This window comes from Lygodium microphyllum, chromosome 5 (assembly GCF_053477565.2).
Source record: "Lygodium microphyllum isolate KBCC chromosome 5, Lygodium_microphyllum_v1.1.10, whole genome shotgun sequence".
Taxonomy (NCBI): domain Eukaryota; kingdom Viridiplantae; phylum Streptophyta; class Polypodiopsida; order Schizaeales; family Lygodiaceae; genus Lygodium; species Lygodium microphyllum.
In genome coordinates, this window is record NC_141139.1 from 155,597,356 (window position 1) to 155,618,163 (window position 20,808).

The following is a 20,808-nucleotide window of genomic DNA, read 5'->3' on the forward strand; positions in this document are numbered from 1 at the left end:
TTTGTTATTATTCTTTAGCTACACGTGTCTACCTAGTTTTTGTTTGAACGCTTTCTCATAGTTTCGTTCATTAGGCGCTCCGCGCCTAGGTTTGCTCCTTCGCGCTGGGGCGGGCGCGATTTTTGGGGGGGGGCGGGACGGGTGCTGAGGTGGGGGTCTGCCACGTGGCACCTGGCCCCCACCTTTCCTTAACTAATAGTATAGATATGCTACCCCTCCTATCACCGTAGATGGCTATGGTCATTTTCGTTTATACCCCAACCAACTCATAAGCTACACCGTATTTCAAAAGCACACAAGTGAAAACTGTGAGCAGGTTGTCTTCGTTCTTGTCTGTCTTCTCTTGATGCAATTCATCGTCATCGTCTTCGTGCTGCCGGTAAAGAAAGTGCCGAGCCGCCTAGTCGTTGCACTGTGTAAGTGTAGCTAAGCAACCTGCAGTCTGCCATTTATTATGTTTGAATGCATTTTCTGAATGTATTCGTAACTCCCAAAGCGCTGCCGTTGTGCAAGGTTCGGTTGTTTTCTGTCTCCATCACAGGATTTTTCCATGCGTAAACTTCATTGCATCAGAAAAATAAACGGGCCGTTCTTAATGCACAGAAACAGGAAATTGTGTCCAAGAACATGATCACTTAGGGGGCGTAGAATGCTTTTCCCTGTGATTACGGGGTTTTTACTCTGGAAGAAAAGATACTAATTTTAAGCTACCTTTAAAATTTCATGGCTGCTTTTGCTGGCTGCCATTTTATGAAACTGATTTATCTTTGTTGCATGTAATGATATCGAGGATTATGTTGTTCGCTCATATGTAATAATAATAGCTTTTCGAATGACATCTATTGTTTCTAGTGGTATGTCAGGAACATTCATATGTCTGGATTTTGTTAGCAAGGGGGTATTGTTTCTACTGGTATATCAGAGACAATCATACGTTTGGACTTTTTTAACAACCTCCTTGCAACATGGTCCTTTTGTTAATATGTCAAGCTCCACATTGAGTGACCTGTGGCTGGTCGGTTAAAGGAAGGGGGCATCTCTTGGTGTAGTTTACATTGCCCTAGCATCAGAAGTTAGAACACTAGGAATAACAGAGAGTGCACAGAGATTTTAAACAAATTATGCTTAGAGAATTTAATGATACGATGCGCTGAGTAAATAAGTAAGGTAATGAATACAATGAAGGAGTGGAAGGAGTCAATTCCAATGTAGTGGGAGCTGAGAGGGAGGTTAACTGCAGAGGCTACAATGAATGCTCAAGGAGTGGAAGGAGCCAATTCCAATGTAGTGGGAGCTGAGAGGGAGGTTAACAGTAGACGCTAAAGAAAGGCCTACTCAGGCCATTGCCACTTGATGGTGTAGGCTGAGGGGCTTTAAAACATGATGATGCTGCAAATCAATAGGAGTGTGTCGTATTTGGTTGGATATTTTGTTTTGAGTCTTGAAACACTTTAAGCTATGATGATCTGTTTTTATAAGGAATTCATTGCCTAAAAGATGATGGTTCAATATCTTCAAAGCATGAATCACAGCTAAGGGTAACAATCAGGTTGCCAAATAATAGTAGGACAGTTGGCCCTGGGAAATCTTGGCAGTGTGGGGTGGAGTTGAAGGCCGATGGTGATGGGTTGAGGATGACGGTGATGGGAGCTGGAGTAGTTTGGGAGGGAAGTTTGATAGAAAAGGGATGAAGAATGATTGAGTAATTGGGGTCTTTTTACAGGACCCTTTGAGCCAATTGTCTTACCAAAACTTTTGAGGCGTATTTCAATTCAAATTGTAGATGGGCTAGTATTTGAGAACTAATTTTGGCCTAATTCTTTGTAGCTTTAACATGCTAGACTCATAAAGTAGTTGCATCACAATATGGGAAGGGAATTTAAGTAAGTAACCACCTCTAACATGTGATTATTGGCCATTGCCGTGAGTAGCCATGTAAGTCAAGATGGCTCAAGTAGTCCTCTAGAGTTAAAATAGACTTTTGGCAATACTTTGCATGTTTGATTGTCAAGAGAGTATTATGAGTAGAACCATTCTAGAAAGATTCTACGTCCAGGGAGGATGCTATGAAATTGAAGCACACTCCTGAGTTATTGGGGCCTTGTGGCACATAAGGGCCCAATTAGAGAGATGGATTATCTATTGTTCAGTTCATACCTCATGGTTATAGAAAGCCTTATTCTCTCCAACCTGTTTGAGGTTTGCCGAGTATTGTGATGAGCTAGCAGCCTTGTGTATCCTGCATTAGTGGGAAGCGAACTCGTGATGCTATTCCCGGCAAGGTTTCGAGGCATTCTTTAGCACCCTTGGAGCTTGTTTCTATACCAATCTTTGTGGACCGATGAGGTCGGAACCCCTTTGAGGGAGCTTGTATTTTATGCTAATTGTAGATGATTACAGCAGGATGGCATGGGCTAGTTCCTTGAAGTTGAAGTCGGAGGCTTTCTTCAACTTTAAGGATTGGTTGCTCTTTGAGGAGAATCGATTGGGCCGAAAACTGAAGACCTTACGATTGGAGAATTTGTTTCTAATGAGCTTGCTTGTTTTTGTATAGATCGTGGTATTCACCAAGAGTCTGCCAATACAAACATCCCTTTGGAGAATGGCATATTGGAGTGGAAAAATTGCAGTGTGATTGAAATCGCCTATACCATGATCGAGCATTGTCGGATATCTCAGTGTCTATGGGTTGAGGCTATGGCTCCTGTAGTTCACATCCTTAATCAATACCCTACTTCTGTTTTTGGTATGAACTCTTATGAGACGTAGTTTGGGTCTAAGCTAGATATTTTTTATTTCAGGGTTTTTGGGTGTGATGCCTATGTTCACATCCTGAAGACACAATGTGATAAATTTGAAGCAGCTTCCAAACGATAGGTGTTTATTGGCTATAGCTCGCAGTCTCAAGGCTACCGATCGTATGATCTTGTTAAACGGGATGTCTACACAAGCTGTGATGTTCGGTTCGTGGAAGTTCCAACTTCAAAGGGGGGTGAGGAACACCTTGTTTTTGGAGATCTCGGTGATAGCCAAGCGCCTGCGACTGTTCCTTTGGAGCTTGTGCCTCTTGAGGACTCTTCTTTGGATGAGGAGCTTAGTTCTTAGCCATCGGACTCACTGATTGTGCCCTAGCCATTGGTGGACCTTTCAGAAACTTCAGTAGATGGTGAGCGACGAGGCGAGATCTGGCCTCCTTCCCGTTGGGCTCATGACACTCTTCGTGATGCAAGGATTGAGGGGGTCCCTAAGGAGTGGTAGCCACCGTAGGATGGCCCGCGACATTCTCGGAGGAATGAGGCATACCACACCGAGCTTGTGTATACGATTTAGTGTTTGATGACTCGTGTCATGCAAGATTGGGAGCCCACCTCCGTGAAGGAGGTTGTACAACATGATCATTGGGGAAAAGCAATGGAGCAGGAGCTAGAGTCAATTGAGAGGAATGTCACTTGGTATTTTGTGCCAAAGCCTCCTCATAAGATCATTGGAGTTAAATGGGTCTTCAAGTCCAAGTATCGCAGTGATGGCACGTTTGTCAGAAGTGGAGCAGTTAATGGAAGCGTAAACATATGCTGTAATAAACTGTTGAACACAAGACAAAAGAGAAAATAAAACAATGCAGATGAGAACTCCTATATATGCTTAGAAAACGGAATCCTTATATAAAAAATGAGACAATCACATACAACAATGAATCGTTGGTTGTGTGGGCATTGGCATTGACTGCTCTCTCCACGAGACCTCTAGGTAGTGAATTGATAGACTGAGGAGGAGGAGCCCAAAATATATAGGCATGAATAATGCCATAAAATATGCCGGGTCAGTTAGCATTAATGCTGGCTGATTGGCAGCAATAAATGCTATAAAGCATTGAAAGGAAAGTGGAACCCAGGAGGAAGAAGCTTGGCGGTGAGAGCTATGGTGGATGGAGAGCAAGAGCCAAGAGAGAGAGACTCAAAAGTGGGAACTCCAACAACCATAATGTGTGGTCGGGCCTTTCTTTATTCAAATTGTCACTAAAAGAATAAAGAATAAGTGATTGTGACGCGCGCCCGCCACCTGCAGTGTGCAGTGGTGGCGGGTACTGTCAGTGTAGTAATATACAGGCGGCTAGGTAGAGGCGCCTTTATCCCCAATAACCTTCCACTTAAAGGCGAATCTGCCCTAGTGAGAGAAAAAAGAAAAGACAGTACAACATGTACACATGTACAATAGGATGAGAAAAAAGACGTCATCTCATCCAATGCCCATCAATCTCTTGAGGAAGGCAAAACGCTTGGTAGTGAGGCTCTTCTTGAGCGAGTCTGCAGGATTCTTCTCACTCGGAATCTTGACAAGGTCAACAGACTTGTCCTCAACGACTTCGCAAATGAAGTGATACCTCATCTCAATATGTTTCGTCTTCGCATGGAAGACCGGATTTTTGGCCAGGTGAATGGCACTCATAGAATCTGAATGCAGTGTAGGTATAGCATCTGTCATACCAAGGTCAACAATCAAACGGCCTAACCAGATAGCCTCCTTGCAAGCCTTTGTGGCTGCAATATACTCAACCTCTGTAGTAGAAAGGGCCGTACACTTTTGCGCCTCGGACATCCAAGAGATAGCCCCTCCAGCATAAGTGAACACATAGCCAGAAGTGGACTTCCTACTATCTGCATGTCCTGCATAATCAGAGTCAGTGTTGTCAGAGTGCAGCAGTGCGGAAGCGTAGGACTGAGAGAGAGAGAACGCAGAGAGAGAAGAGAGAGAAAGAGACAGTGGAAGATGAAGATCTGCTGTATAAAGTGTGCTGAATACAAAGATATGCAGATATATACACGGGTGCAGTGCGCTGGATTGCGTGTCTCCACCTCGACGATGCAACCTCCTGTTCACCTTGAAGTCCGCTGCAGTTTGCACTGTCTCCTGTCTGAAATCTGCGAACAGAGACGGAATCTGCGCGTGTCACCGGTCTGTAATCTGCGAGCAGAGAAGTGTCTGAGACTGTTGGAGATGTCGGCTATTTATAGCCAGAAATCTGGGAAAAGAGGGCGCCAGAAAACTGCCTGTTGGCTGCATTAAATGCAGCCGACTGCCTGCACAGGTCGGACTGCCACGTGGCAGTCCGACTGTGCAGTTCGACTGCATACTGCGGCTGCCAGTCCGACTGCACTGGCCTGACCTGCCTGGCTGTGCTCTAACACCCCCTCTCAAAGCCTGGGCAGGGCAGAAGCCTGAGGGATCTGGAATGTCTCCGAAGTAGAGCCTGGGGAAGTGCCTTCGTAAACAAATCCGCAAGATTGTCCTCCGTCTTGCAGTTCTCCACAGTGATGGTCTCATCCAGAAGCTTCTCTCTGATGAAGTGGTACTCGATCTCTATGTGCTTCGTCCGGGCATGAAAAACAGGGTTCTGTGCCAAGGCAATGCAACTCTCATTGTCACATTGCAGCAAAGTAGGACGAGTCTGGGGGCACCCAAGCTTCTCCAATAATCTCCGAAGCCACACAGCCTCACATGTGGTGGAAGACGCGGCTGGATACTCCGCCTCAGTAGACGAAAGGGCTACCGTGGGCTGCTTCTTGCTACTCCATGAGATCACACCTGCACCCAAGGTAAAACAGTAACTTGTAGTAGACCGCCTGTGGTCCACATCACCGGCCCAATCCGAGTCGCTTCAACCTGCAAGTACAAGATTTGAACCAGCTGTCCCTGCGGGGTAATGAATCCCTAAATCAGACGTCCCCTCAAATACCGAAGTATCCTCTAAGCAGCCTGCCAATGCACCGTCTTAGGTTCACTCATGAACCCTGCCAAGAGCCCAACAGCAAAACAAAGATCAACCCTAGTGTTGAGAAGCCAAATCAAGGACCCAATCAACTGACGATAGCGGGAAGCATCCGCCATAGGAGAAGCTGAATGGAAAGTGGCCTTCCAGTTCGGATCCATAGGAGTAGAAAGGGCCCGACAATCCTCCATCTCAAAAGACACCAAGAGCTCCTGTAGATATCGCTGTTGAGAGATGAAGATCCCCCTCTGAGACTGATAAATCTCATGGCCCAAAAAGAAATGGAGTAGACCCAAGTCCGTCATCTCGAACGTCCGATGTAAAGCTGACTTCGTCTCTTGGACCTGTTGTGCATCATCACATGTGACAATCAAATCATCAACATATAAGACAAAAAGCACACAACCATCCTCGGAAGTGTGAACATAAAGCGGCGGATCGGCCTTGGAACGCCGATATCCCAACTTAGACTGGAGGAACGAATCGATCTTCTCGTTCCATGCACGCGGAGCCTGCTTGAGGCCATACAAGGCCTTTTTCAACTTGTAGACTTTCCCATCTGAAGATCCAAAGCCAGGAGGCTGCTCAACATAGATCTCCTCCTTCAAATCACCATTGAGGAAGGCCGACTTCACATCCAATTGGTAAACAGGCCATCTCTTATGGCCAACCAAGGCAAGAACAACTCTAATGGTCGCCATACGAGCTGTGGGGGCAAAAGTATCATGACAATCAATCCCGGGGCATTGTGCAAAACCTTTAGCAACAAGGCGAGCCTTGTGCTTATCCAAAGAACCATCGCTAAGGTATTTGGTCTTAAAGACCCACTTGACGCCAATCACCTTCTTATTCGGGGGGCGGGGCACGAGTGACCAAGTGCCATTCCTCTCAATAGCCTCCAACTCGGCTTCCATAGCTTTCTTCCATGGTGCGGACTGTAAAGCCTCCTTCACGGAGGTGGGCTCTCGATCCTGTATAACACGGGTCATCAAACAATAGTTAGAGCATACAAGCTCCGTTGAATGTGCCTGGTGCCGCCGTGATTGCCGCGGACCATCCTGCGGTCCCCACTCCTCAGGAACCCCCTCGATCCCTGAATCACGGAGTGTGTCACGGGCCCATCGAGGAGGAGGCCGAACCTCCCCTCGTCTCTCTCCATCAGCAAAAGACTCTGGAATATCCACCGGTGGTAACTCCACAGGGGTGTCCGGTGGAATAGTAGACTCTGTGTCAGAAACAGAATCATAATCAAAAGGCACGGGCTCCAGTGGAACTGTAGAAGGAGCCCAACTCTCCCTTGGATCTCCAAGAACGGGATGCTTCTCACCCGTTGATATGGCCGGAACCTCCACAAACCGCACATCGCGGCTAGTGTACACATCCTGCTTGACGGGATCATACAATCGATAGCCTTGGGACTGGGAGCTGTAGCCAACAAATACCTGTCTTCGGAAAGCTGCTTCAAATTTATCACGGTGAGCCTTGGGAATGTGAACATAGGCATCACACCCAAAAACCCTAAAGTAAGAAACATCTGGCTTCGTCCCAAAGTAAGCCTCAAACGGGGTCATCCCTTCCACGGCCGAAGTAGGGGATCGATTAAGGATGTGAACTGCAGTAGCCACAGCCTCGGCCCACAGAACCTGAGGGGTCTGTCGGTGCTCCATCATAGTGTGCGCCATCTCGATCACACTGCGGTTCTTCCATTCAAGAATGCCATTTTCTTGAGGAGTGTTGGTATTGGCAAACACCTAGTGAATTCCTTTATCTGCACAAAACCGAGCAAACTCATTAGAAACAAATTCACCGCCCTTGTCGGAGCGCAAGGTCTTCAATTTCCGGCCCGGTTGGTTCTCCTCAAAGAGGAGCCAATCCTTGAAGTGTGAGAAAGCTTCTGACTTTAATGCCAAAAAACAGGCCCATGTCATCCTGCTGTAGTCATCTACGATCAGCATGAAGTACGAGCTCCCACGCAAGGACTCATTCCTCATAGGGCCACATAGATCCGTAGAGACAAGCTCCATCGGTGAAGTAGACCGCCGCGAAGCTGTGTGGGGAATGTCATCCCTATGCTGCTTCCCCCGAATGCAGGAGACACATGGCTGCTGGCTCACCACTATATCCGGCAACCCTCTAACAAGCTGTCCATGTGACGCCCTCCGAAGATAATCATAGTTCAGGTGACCAAACCGAGCATGCCATAACTCTGACTGTGACTGAGAGGTAAGAAGAAGAGTAGAGAGGGCGGTGGAAGACTTCAATTTATAAATGCCGTTCTCCTCATATCCGGATGATAGAACCTTCCTCGATCCACGATCAAGGACTCGCACCGTAGTACTGTCAAACTCCACCAAAAGGCCAAGGGAGCAAATCTTATGAACTGATAGGAGATGATACCCTACGCTTGGTACATGCAAAACCTCTGAGGTATGGGCACCACCTCGTCCATCTGGAATAAGCTGCATCTTACCCCGACCTGCAATAGATACTGAAGAGCTATCTCCAATGAGAATCTGCCCACGCGAGGGTCGCAACTGGGCAACACCATCTGATGAAGGAGTCATGTGCCGGGAGGCACCACTATCAACGATCCACTCTCGAGCCTGGGGAGCCGTCATCGCAGCATCAGAAGCATTTGGTGAAGCGTCCTCAATGACAGCTAGATGAAGAAATGCAGCTGATGAGGGTGCAGCCACCGCTCCAGAATCCTTGGTGTCCTTCTTGTCTTTGTCAGGGCAATCCTTCTTCCAATGGCTAGTCTTTCCGCAAATATGGCATGTGGATTCTTTGTCCTTGTCCTTCTTGGACTTGTTATCCCCCTTCTTCTTCTTTTGGTCCTTCCCCTTCTTCTGAGAAGCTTGACCTGTCAGCGCCTCCGACTTGGAAGCATTCTGTCCCTTTAGCTGTTCCTCTTGGTCCAAGACCATAGGAACCAACTCTTCCCACCGAAGAGTAGACTCTCGCCCCGAAGCAATAAGGGTAGAGTAAAATGTACCGAATCGTGGCGGCAACTGGGACAATAGTGTGATCGCCATGTCTTCGGAGGAAATCGGCTTCCCCGCATTCTGAACCTGCATCTGAAGCTGCCTTAGCTTGTTAATGTGCTCCCACAGCGAAGAAGACTTGTTTACGGACAAGGTCCGCATCTGTACCTCCAAAGAAACCCGCTTCATAAGGGTCATCCGATTGTACATCTGATCAAGCTCCAGCCATATCTCCCGAGCCACTGTCAAGTGCTCGATGTGAGCGATCACGGCTGTAGTACATGATAGAAAGAGAAAGGAACGAATCCTGGCATTCAGTTTGTCCCAATGAGACTGAGCCTTGGCCAACTCTGCACGAGCATCGGAAGAGAGTTTGGACTCATCTCTTACCGAGGGCCGGTCGATCTCTTCCTGTACCAGCTCCGCCAAATCATAGGACTCAAGGATGGCCAACATCATAACGCGCCAAATGCGGTAGTTGTCGCCGTCGAGCTTCTGATCTGCAAGAAGAGCTGGTAAGACAGGCACCTTCCGGTCCATAATCGACTGGAACTCCAAGTCAATCTCTGTAGACATCTTCACCTGTAATGCCTTCACAAACGCAAAAGCAGCCCCCTCTGATTGTGAAAACTCAGCCTGCTAAGGCTCTTCCGCGTCCTGAACCTTCTTCATCCGCCGGAGGCGATGAAAAAGCAAAACCTGCACTTGTAGGCTGAAAACTCAAACTTCCTCCGCATCAAACAGCAGTAAACAGCAGCAAATCCACCACCTGGACTCCTTTCCTGTACGCCCACACTTGCTTCAGCCTTGTTCCAAGGCGCAGCCCTCCTGTCTGCCCTCAAACGCAAAAAACGCAAATTTGTGTCGCGATAGAAACTCCTCTTCAGGTTGATTCTGCGCTCAGTCAGCCCTCTAACACTGCTCTGATACCATGTCAGAGTGCAGCGGTGCGGAAGCGTAGGACTGAGAGAGAGAGAACGCAGAGAGAGAAGAGAGAGAAAGAGACAGTGGAAGATGAAGATCTGCTGTATAAAGTGTGCTGAATACAAAGATATGCAGATATATACACGGGCGCAGTGCGCTGGACTGCGTGTCTCCACCTCGACGATGCAACATGCTGTTCACCGCGAAGTCCGCTGCAGTCTGCACTGTCTCCTATAGCTGTCCCTGCTAAAAGTATGCCATCCACATAGAGTACCAAAATCTGTAAAGAACCGTCACGGGCTTTCTTCGTGTACAAGCACGGATCCATAGCACTGCAGCTGTAGCCGTGTGACTGCATGAATGCGTTAAACTTATGGTACTATTCCCTAGGTGCTTGCTTCAAGCCATATAGACTCTTCTTTAGCTTGCACACTAGGTGTTCCCTGCCAGGGTCTGCAAAGCCCTTAGACTGCTCCATGTAAATCTCATCATACAAGTCCCCATGTTAAAAAGCCGTCTTGATATCCATTTGGTAGAAGTCCAAGTCAAGCTGTGTAACCAAGGCCAAGATTAAGCGTAGGGTGGTCATCTTGACCACAGGAGAAAAGACTTCATCGAAGTCAACACCATGCTTCTGCTTAAAACCCTTAGCAACCAATCGAGCCTTGTATGCCGGCTTGGGGTGTCCAGGGGTACTTTTCAGCTTGTACACCTACTTGCATGGCAAAGCGTCTTACCCTAAGGCAAGGAAACCAAATCCCAAGTCTGATTCTTATGCAATGAGTTAAGCTCAGATTGCATAGCCCTCTCCCAAGAGTGACAATCACCCTTGTGCATAGCCTCATCATAAGTGAGAGGCTTTCGTGCATTTGTAACCAGTATATAATCCATAGAGGGCGTAAAACGGTTAGGAGGTCATTTATCTCTAGTAGAATGCCTCAACCCAGGCTCTGCTGCTTGACCGACATCCTGTCTAACATCAGTATGTCTAACATTTGGGCCATGAGCATTAGGTGATGTTGCATGTTGTCTAGCGGGCCGTGGAGCGGGCTGAACGGGAGCAGGTAGCTCCTCTTGAAAGATAACTCTGCATACCTCAATCACTTTCTCAGGCTGCATATGCATTTTGTCCTCATGAAAGATGACATCATGGCTTCGGATCACTTTCTGCGCTTGCAGATCCCATAGACGGTAACCCATCTCTCCTACATCTCCATAGCCAATGAAAATGCATTTGACACTTTTAGGATCCATCTTATTGCGTTTGTCCTTGGGCACATGGTAGAATGCCTCACATCCAAAGACACGCAAATGATCATAAGAGGGGGGCTTGCTTGCCCATACCTCCTCTGCAACTTGAAAGTCAATGCCACTGTTAGGCGACCTATTAATGAGATGTACTGCAATAGTAACTGCCTCGGCCCAAAAGTGCTGCGGTAAGCCAGCCTAGCTAAGCATGCTACGGACCCTTTCCTGAATGGTCCTATTCATGCGTTCAGCCATACCATTCTGGGGAAGGGTGTAAGGGGCGGTCAACTGACGCTTAATACCCCGCTCATCACAAAACTGCTTAAAAGCACGTGATACATACTCACCCCCATTATCTGACCTTAGGCATTTTAGTCTTTTCCCAGACTGGTTCTTTGCCAATGCACGCCAACGCTGAAATGTGTCTAAGACATTGAATTTTCTCTTTATGGGATAAGCCCAAACCTTACGTGAGTAATTATCTATGAAAGTAACAAAGTACTTTGCCCTACCAAGTGACTGACAGGGCATGGGTCCACATACATCTGAGTGTACAAGAGCCAAGGGCTCACCCATGCGTTTCTTACTAGACTTTTTATGTGTATTTTTAGTCTGCTTGCCATACAAACAATGATTACAAGAATCAAAATGCGAAGAGTCAAAAGGCGGAAGATACTACAAAGCATGGAGCATTTTCATTCCTTTAAGAGACATATGTCCCAAACGAGCATGCCAAAGGGATACATGGGGAATAGAACCCATAGACAAAACATGATCCAATGTAGCTCTAGATACAAGTAAGGGATAGAGGCTATCAGACTTGGCACCTCTTGCAAGCACAAGCTTGCCGCGAGTAATTTTCCATGCAAAGTCTCCAAAAGATACAAAATACCGTGCATCATCAAGCTGTCCAGCTGACATAAGGCTGCGAGTCAACGCAGGTACATGGCGTACATCATGCAAAACAAATGAACTACCAGAAGGAAGTTGTAGCCTAACATCTCCAATGCCCACAATATCAAGAGACCTTTCATTACCAAGACGCACAAAACCAAACATGGTACGATAGGTATGAAACCAATCTCTATAGAGTGTCACATGAAAGGACGCACTTGAATCCAAGAGCCAGCACTACGCATACGTAGAATGTATCTCAGAAGCTTATAAGGCATCGTATGAAGAAGCTTTAAGTATATAATCATCATTTGAATCAGTGGCTTGTATAACATTAACCTCTTCTATCTTCACACTGGACTTTGCAGTTACAATATTGCGCTCAGAAGACTTTTCCTGTACTTTTTCTTTTCCCTTTTCCTTGCTCTTATCATCGCGCATTTTATGGCACTACGGCCTAATATGTCCTGCTTTCCCACAATAATGACAGGTAAGATTAGACTTCCGTCCGCGAGACTTACTACGACCTCGTGACTTGGACCTGGACTTCTAAGAGTCCCTGCTCTTATGATCATTATCATGCTTGCCATGTCTGCCACCTCTAATGGTCAATGCATGTGAAGAGCAGGAAGCATCATTGTCTCTCCTGTTGATTTCCTCAGTCAATAAAGTACTCTCAATATCTTTGATTTTCAGCCCATCAAGCTTGTTCGTGCATATGGCCGTATGAAAGACATCCCATGATTCAGACAAGGTGGCAAGTAGAAATAACCGGTGCAAGTTGTCTTTGAACTCAATACTCTGTGACAACAGACTCTTCATGATTGCATTAAACTGATTGAAATGAGATGATAGGGATGTCCCCTCCTTCATGCGAAGGTCCATTAACTGCTTCAGCCAATACATCTGTGACGCAGGACTCTGCTGCGCATAGAGCTTTTGAATCTTCTCCTATAAATCCTATGTACTCTGATTCTCATCTTCAACAACATTATGATGGACCTCTTCTGAGAGTGACAAGATAATGGTAGACTTGTATAGCTCATCAACTTCCATCCAAACATCATCATCCATATCCTCGGGTTTAACACCCTTGAAACGCAAGGGTTTAATCTGCAATTTCTGCACCAAAACCTGTCATATTTGGGACTTTCAATACCCATAGTTGGTATCATCCAACTTGGCAATGTTAAAGACAGCTTTGTCTTTTAGATGACCAGCCACACTGTCCCAAATCAAAGCAAAAAAACAAAATTGTAGGTTGCCGTAATTTGCAGAAAATGTACTAAAATCACCGTTAAAACTGGCTGAAAGAATGGATATCACCAAGAGAAGCACCTGTCCACCAAATATGACCAAGATAACATCAAATAGTAAGCATTACCCTCATAGAAGTGCTCAAAATCTGCAGATTTTAGCTTGCTGTAATAAATGACAGCAGTATATAAAGCTGTCCCAAAATGAAGCAATCACTAATACATATGTCACTGCAATTGCCAGGTAACAAGATACATCCAATAGTGAGTGTCAAGGGGCAAGAAGGTACCAAGAATTGTCAAACCAACAACCTGTCAGGTAAGAGACATCTCATAGGTCTAGAAGTCATGCATGTAATGGGTCTCGGGGTAAGAGAAGAGACCAAGCACAAGCACAACTGAGAGAGCAAGAAGCTCAATGCATAACCATCCAAGATTCATACAAAACTGACAAACCTGTGATAGAGATAGGTGCTTGTCCCAATAGGCGTATCAAATCAGCCCACTACAGACTGACTGCAGACATAAAGCTCTCAAGAGAGCAAATGCATGTAACTGTCCCACAAGCTCAAGCTCAAGTGTAAGTAAAACTGTGTGTACATCCGAATATGCCAAGAGGCTCCCACTGGAAGTAAAGTCAGATGCAAAGAGAGCAAGCAACGCTCTAATACATCGAATACATAGCATCAGACATGCCAAATCCTAGTAGGGTACATCCAGAACATAAATCCCAAGCTATCTCAGACCCGTAAAGCATAAGCCTGAAAGCATTCAAAGAGCATGTAATTGACAGCCAAATGTAATGCCCAGTAGATCCAAAATGCTCAAATACATTTGAAGATGAAGCTCCAAGTAACTGTCAAGCATGGGCAAACCAAGTGGCATCCATATCTAACCAAAGCATAAATGCAAGAAGCCTAAATGTCAAGCAGTGACAATAGGCATAAACCAGTTTCAAGTATGCCAACTGAAGCGAAATGCTAGTGATGACGACCAAGGCGGAGCCTATTCCAAGCTCAAAAGCATTCCGGAACCAAGAAGAAGCATTTGACAACCTCTAAATACATCGTTATAATCATTCAAACCTCCAGTAAGCACCTCGTATCCATGAACCAATGCATACACTAAGTAAATGAGCTTCAGTCCATTGTATTACAGCAAATAATTTACTGATAAATGAAGCTCAAACGGTGCTCAAATCTGCTCCAAATTAGTCCCAAAGCATAGACATAGCATCCCATAACATCCGGGCATCACCGGGCATCAATAGGCATCAAACGGGCAATGCCAAGAAGCATCAAATAGTAAATGTCAAGTGCTGCCTTGTTTTGACAATCTTGGGACTGTGTATACAGCAATGGCTGAAGGGGGAAGCACTCGAATCGATCATCGGGAGCCAAGGATTAATGCCGGGGAGCTGAACAATGATCGGGAAGGTTGCCAAGAGTACCGGGAAGCAGAGGAAGAGCAGGGAAATGCCAGGAGTAGGTCAGCCCAGCCCCCTAAAAATGCGCCGAAATTTGCGTTGGCTGTTCTTGGGGGCTGGGGGGTTTTCAACAGTCCTCGGGGCACTTGGCAATGTCAAGGGGCTCCAATGCAGCCCGGGAAGAAGCGATGAAGGTCCGGAAGCTCGGGGAGGAGGCGAGAGATCAAAACATACCTGCAAATGAAGGTGCCATGGCTGCCATTGAAGCTCGGGTTGAAGCTCTTCAAATCCAGGTTGAAGAGAATGCCGGGCAAGCTCTAATGCCTTTGCTCTGATACCAGTTGAAAGGGAAGTGGAACCCAGGAGGAAGAAGCTTGGCGGTGAGAGCTATGGTGGATGGAGAGCAAGAGCCAAGAGAGAGAGAGACTCAAAAGTGGGAACTCCAACAACCACAATGTGTGGCCGGGCCTTCCTTTATTCAAACTGTCACTAAAAGAATAAAGAAGAAGTGATTGTGACGGGCGCTCGCCACCTGCAGTGTGAAGTGGCGGGTACTGTCAGTGTAGTAATACACGGGCGGCTACACAATAAAAATGCGTAAAATATCTACATAATATGCCCAGCTCACAATGCATGCTCAGACTCACTCATGAGTTGATATGCTCTGCTAACACCCTCTCTCAGATCATGGGTGATGTGATACAATACAATGAGAATGATAAATGACTCATCATAGTCCATACAACATAGAATCACCAAGTAGAACCATGGGTACCTAGGCAGTGGGTGATTAAGCCACCACCAAGGTGCCTCGGAGAAAACCTGATGTCGATGTCGATCGTACCGGCTCTTGAAGATAGAGAAGATCATAGCAGCTCTCAATGTTTGTCAATACTGACTTTGATGTAGCACACGTAACCATCTTGTCACCAATGCCACATCGCATAAATGACCATGGATCCCCCTTCTTTGGCCAGGTCACCACAATGTCCCCTCACATGAGCTCTTGATGAAAGCTACTCTCTCTCGGTCAAATAACCAGCCTATCATGAATCAAGCCTAGCTCTAGGATTTGAACCTACTAGACTTGAATCAATGTATCAGGGAAGTTCCTCTCTCTGTGGATCCTGTGCATTTGTATAGATATATAGATGAGGTGCGGCTACCCCATCTCACCACCCTCTCACACACCCTCTCTGGCACTGGAGAGTCCTGAGGGATGACTTCATCACCACCATTAGAAAGCAACTGAGAAAGGGGCCACCAAGTCTTTCCCATGATCCGATGAAGAGGATCCATTTCGCGCCTTGAACTTCACCTTGGTTGGAGGATCTAAGTCAGAATTTTTTGAGGCAGATGATAACTCGTCGGAGGAGTCTACATCGCGCTTTGTCTTCTGCTCCTTTTTCTTCTTGGAAGTCGCTAACTCTTTGCAATCCTTGTGTAAATGACATTTTTTTCCACAATGGTAACACTGGGTCTTTGACTTTTTCTTCTTCAAACCCCTTTTTGAAGTTGCAAGAGCTCACTAGAACCTGATGAAAGCCTCCCTTGTAATCGCAATGATGCCTCATGTGCAAGTAGCATCGAGGTCATATGTGTAAAACTGACAGGAGTCAATGATGTCCGCATCCTCAAAGCATTCGCTACTCGATCAAACATTGAAAGAGTTTGGAGAGTACGAGTCCAATAAGATGAGCTTTTAGAAGGGTAGACTGTAGTTGTTGAAGCTGGTCTTGGATGTGGGTCACATGAAGTAGAAAAGATTGGATAGTATCTTTGGCCTCGAATGAAATTTGCTGGAGCTGGCCAGAAAGAGTAACTGTCCTCATGGTGGAAGGTGTTGCGTACATCAGTTGTGACTTCGTCCATACTACAGAAGATGTCCTATGCAGGAGATAACCGCCGGTAGGACTTCTTTGGAAATACACCAAAGCAAGGCCGAGTAAGCACAAGCATCGTTCGAATCCCATGTAAGCACCGCTTCCTCATGGTTGTCTTCATCAAAACCAACTGGAACATCAGAAGGCCACTGAGGATGGTCTATAGCATCGCAAACCACGTACTGTAACCACTTCTGTACAAACCAAGCCTTCATCACACTCCATGTGAGATAATTAGGTCTATGTAACTTGTCATTAGTGGATGTGCACGGAGGGGCCATTTGTATAGGATTTAGAAGAGAAGTAGAGAAAAAAAGGTATTTGGAGAGGGAACATAGCCAAACCACAAGCACAAATTGCGGAAAATGAGAGTTCACATGCAGTATTTACCAAAATCTGACCAAAACAAGAAGAAATCTGCTGCAAAAAAGTAAAAAATCAGTTAGAAACTGCCTTAAACAGCAAAACCGGCCTGAAAATGCAGTTGCCTAGCCAGGAGGAGATGCAAAAACACCAAAACGCAGGCTGGAAGTGACAGGTAGGCAATAGAGGGGTTGACACAGGCTATACAGATGCTGATGTCAGCAAAAAACACAGGTAAAACATGCCACTTGGTTGAAGCATCAGTCGCCTGATTAGGATTGGTCAAAACAGTCCTAAAATCAACAAAGAAAATACAGCAGGAGCATAGAACTTGAAACTTGATACCATGTCAGAAGTGAGATGTATTCTCGGGAAATGGAATCCATATATCAGACACGACAGTCGCATACAACAGCGAGTCATTGGTTGCATGGGCATTGGCACCAGCTCCTCCTCTTCGTGGGACCTCCAATTGGTGAACTGACAAACTGAGGAGGAGTAGCCCAGAATATATAGGCATGAATAATGCCATAAAATATGTCAGGTCGGCCAGCAATAAATGCTATAAAGCATAAAATGCTACACAATAAAAATGCCTGAAATATCTACAGAATGTGCCCAGCCCACAATACATGCTTAGACTCACACGAGTTGACATACTTTGCTAACAATGTTGGACAAGCACAAGGCCCATCTTGTTGCTAAAGGTTTTGCATAGCTCCTAGGCATTGATTCCCATGTTACTTTTGCCCCTACAACTTGGATGGCTACTATTCGTGCAGTTATTGCCTTGGCTAGTCATAAGAGATGGTTGGTCTATCAATTGGATGTGAAATTTGCCTTCTTGAATGGGGAGTTGAAGGAGGAGATCTATGTTGAGTAGTCTCCAGGCTTCGGTTCTTTTGATGGTAAGGTGTGCAGGTTGAGGAAGGCTCTCAATGACCTTAAGCAGGCTCCTTGTGCTTGGAATGAGAAGATTGACTTGTTTCTCCAAGAGAAATTGGGGTATCGGTGTTTCAAAGCTGATCCCCAGCTTTATGTTCACACCTAAGGTAGCGGTTGTGTGTTGTTTGTCCTTTATGCGGATGACTTGATTGTGATAGGTGGCCATAGTCAGATGGTCGAGTAGACGAAGGCAGCACTTCATGAGAAGTTTGAGATGACGGATATGGGCCTTCATTTCTTTCTTGGTCATGAGATCTATCAAACTCTGAGGGAGGCTTGCTGGTCATTTATGACAGCAAGAGCAATTGGTTAGCAGGAGGAGATTGAAGAATCTGGAGTTGTACTCCTTTCAATCGAATGAAAGCTAAAGAAATACTGCAAGAGGCGCCAATTTTGGGGCCGACAGGGTGTCTATTGTCCAAGAATGTTATGGTAAATTGTGTATTTCATTTTATGTGCATTTATTTATTGCTGTAATTAACTCTTAAATTAGGTTATCACCACCCATTCCAAGAAGGAAGGCTGGTTTCAGGGAAACTTCATCGAATCCTCTAAGATTCGAAAGTCAGCCACTTTCTTGAAGGGAAATGCATTGCAGTGGTGGTCCACGCTCTTGATGCAAGGTAGAGTACGGTTAACATGGGTACAATTTAGGCGAATGTTTGCATCGAATTGGTTGACTAGTACCTTTGAGGTGGACATCATGACAACTTGGAACAAGCTTGATGCAAAGGAATGCAAGAATTTAGAGCAATACAATAATAAGTTTTGGGATGCATCGCTGCCCATCACTTCTTATCGGTCAGTTCCCCTTCATGAGCAGGTGGAGAAGTATGTATGTGGTTTGCCTGAAGGAATTAGGGATTTTTGCATTAAATCCACCGTTTCAAGCATGTCTCAGCTTATAGAAACTGCTACTACAGCTGATACATTGCTGCCTAGAAAGGATGCCGGCTTTCAAGACCATGATGAGTCAAATGTCAAGGAAAAGAAGGCTGAGAAAAATGGCAGATTTGAAAATCAGGCTGAAAAGAGGCAAAAACAGCAGCAAAGACCTTCGAAAAGTGTGGCACAGCGTAGGGAATTGAGGGCTGCTAATAAATGTTACATATGTGAGCAGAAGTAACACATTGCTAGGAATTGTCCTAATCAACAACAAGTTGATAACGATGATAGCATATGAGAGAATCAGTGATGTATGGAATATCACACTGGGTTGCATGTGATGAAAGATCGGACATGCATTGTATGTTAGCAAGTGAAGCATGGTAGGCAAAAGATGCCACAGTTTATTACAGCTTATGTAAGGATAAAGTATGCGTTTCAGAGAACTTAAGGAACGTAAAAGGGAGCAGCTGATCACCATGGATGTGTGTTGTATTTCTTAAAGGGTGATTATTATTGTTGCGTTTTGAAAAGTCAAGGCTGAAAAAAATGAAAGGGAAAACGAGAATGTATCTGCAGTTCAGAATGAGGAACTATGGACCTTTCCAGGTGTTAGAGAGGATCAGTGATGTGGTATATCGGCTAAAATTGCCTCTACAATAGCAGATACACTATGCCTTTCATGTAAGCTTGTTGAGGCCTTTTTATGGTGATGTGCCTAAGGATGTATCTGCTGAAATTCAGTCCAATGTAGAGGAGTTGAATAAGATATTGGTATGTGAGCAGATTTTGGCACATAAAGAGAAAAGGTCAAAGGTAAAGCTTCCATAAGCTATTGGGTGAAGTTTCACAATTGTTTACCAATGGATGCCAAATGGATGGAAGAGGATGACTTGGCAGACCATTCTCAGTTGTTGGAGCTTTACCTTAATGCCTTTCAGTTAGAGCCGACTTTGGATTGGGCTCTTTTAGGTTCAGCAGGGCAAGGGTTCAGAGTACCACTTGATACTCAAGGGGTAGGTATCACTTCCATTCCTCCAGGAATGGATTGCTCTCGTTTATAGTGGATCTCGGATGTATTCGGCATGCATCCAAGGTACTGTGTTGACAGTATGTCTACCATGAGGTCACTATTCAGTGTACTAGTCATTGTGGTATGTATGCAGATGGGTATGGTTTTCACTGCAGCTCTGAAACTGTACATTTGCATCAAGTTATGATCATGAGAGACTGATTACGGAGTGCTAGTTTTCAGTGTATGATCATTAGTTTCAGTGGTATTCAGCTGGTTCTATGGACAGCAGCATGTATACTGAATGCCATTGACAAATCAGCCATGGTTTCGGCTCGGTTTATGCTTTACTATGGTTGTGTAGTCAGCACTGTTGAGAAACAAGAGTTTCGGATGCATCCGATGAGTTTCTGGCAACAGTTTTGGACTATTGTTGAGCTTTATGCTATGTTTATGCTGGCTGGAAATTTTCAGCAAATGGTGGGCATATGAGATAGTTAGCCAGCAGTGGCCAATGTTGTGTTGACTATGATGCCTTGTGGAAATTCCAATGCAGTATTGTTTACTTTGACACATTACAGTGGAATCGAGGACGATTGCAAGGATTTCAAGGGGGTGGTTTGTCACGAGGACATGAAAATTTGATGCTTTGCTTATGTTTAATTGACATTTGATTAAAGGATTAATCAAATGTGCAATTAAAAGATGCACGTGTTGCACATGTGAGGTGCAAGCTACTTTTTCACAGTTGAAGGTCGAAGGACCTTGTGAAAAAGATGGGTGTCAAAGGCAAAAGTTGTAACAAGTTACACTTGTTAGATTCTAGGTGAATTTTGGTGTTAGTTTGCCCCTAGGACCATTAATTAGCCATTAAATGTCAGTGGTGACACTAGGGACTAGGCATTAATTAATGGATTGATGCTTGTCCAAGGGTCAATTAATGCATGGGATCACTTTGAGTTGCAAATGGCTTAGCCAATTAATTTTTGGATGGGCAAGGTCAATTTTTTGGGCATGGATTAAGGGCTGAAAAAATTAATTAAATGGCTGGACATTGTTGAAAATGGATTAAGAAAGCTGCCACTTGGCAAAACTTTCCCATGCAAGTGGGGGAAAGGCTAAATAGGGCTGAAGGGAGAGGGAAATCTCGTTTTTTTCATTTTGGAGCTGTTGGGAAGAGGTGTTGGACTGTTGCTGCCAGCTTTTGGGGCCATTTCCCAG

The 20,808-nt window shown here is 45.4% G+C and overlaps 1 protein-coding gene across 4 annotated transcripts in view; it reads left to right on the top strand.

Annotated features, from left to right (window-relative positions):
* The first annotated feature begins 247 nt into the window (after positions 1-247).
* Positions 248-20,808, top strand: part of LOC148036571 (uncharacterized) — an 84,886-nt gene continuing 64,325 nt past the window's right edge. For all 4 annotated transcript variants that reach the window (XM_087678560.1, XM_087678558.1, XM_087678556.1 and 1 more), the window contains exon 1: positions 248-416. The gene's annotated coding sequence lies outside the window, so the exon portion shown is untranslated. The remainder of the gene's footprint in view (positions 417-20,808) is intronic.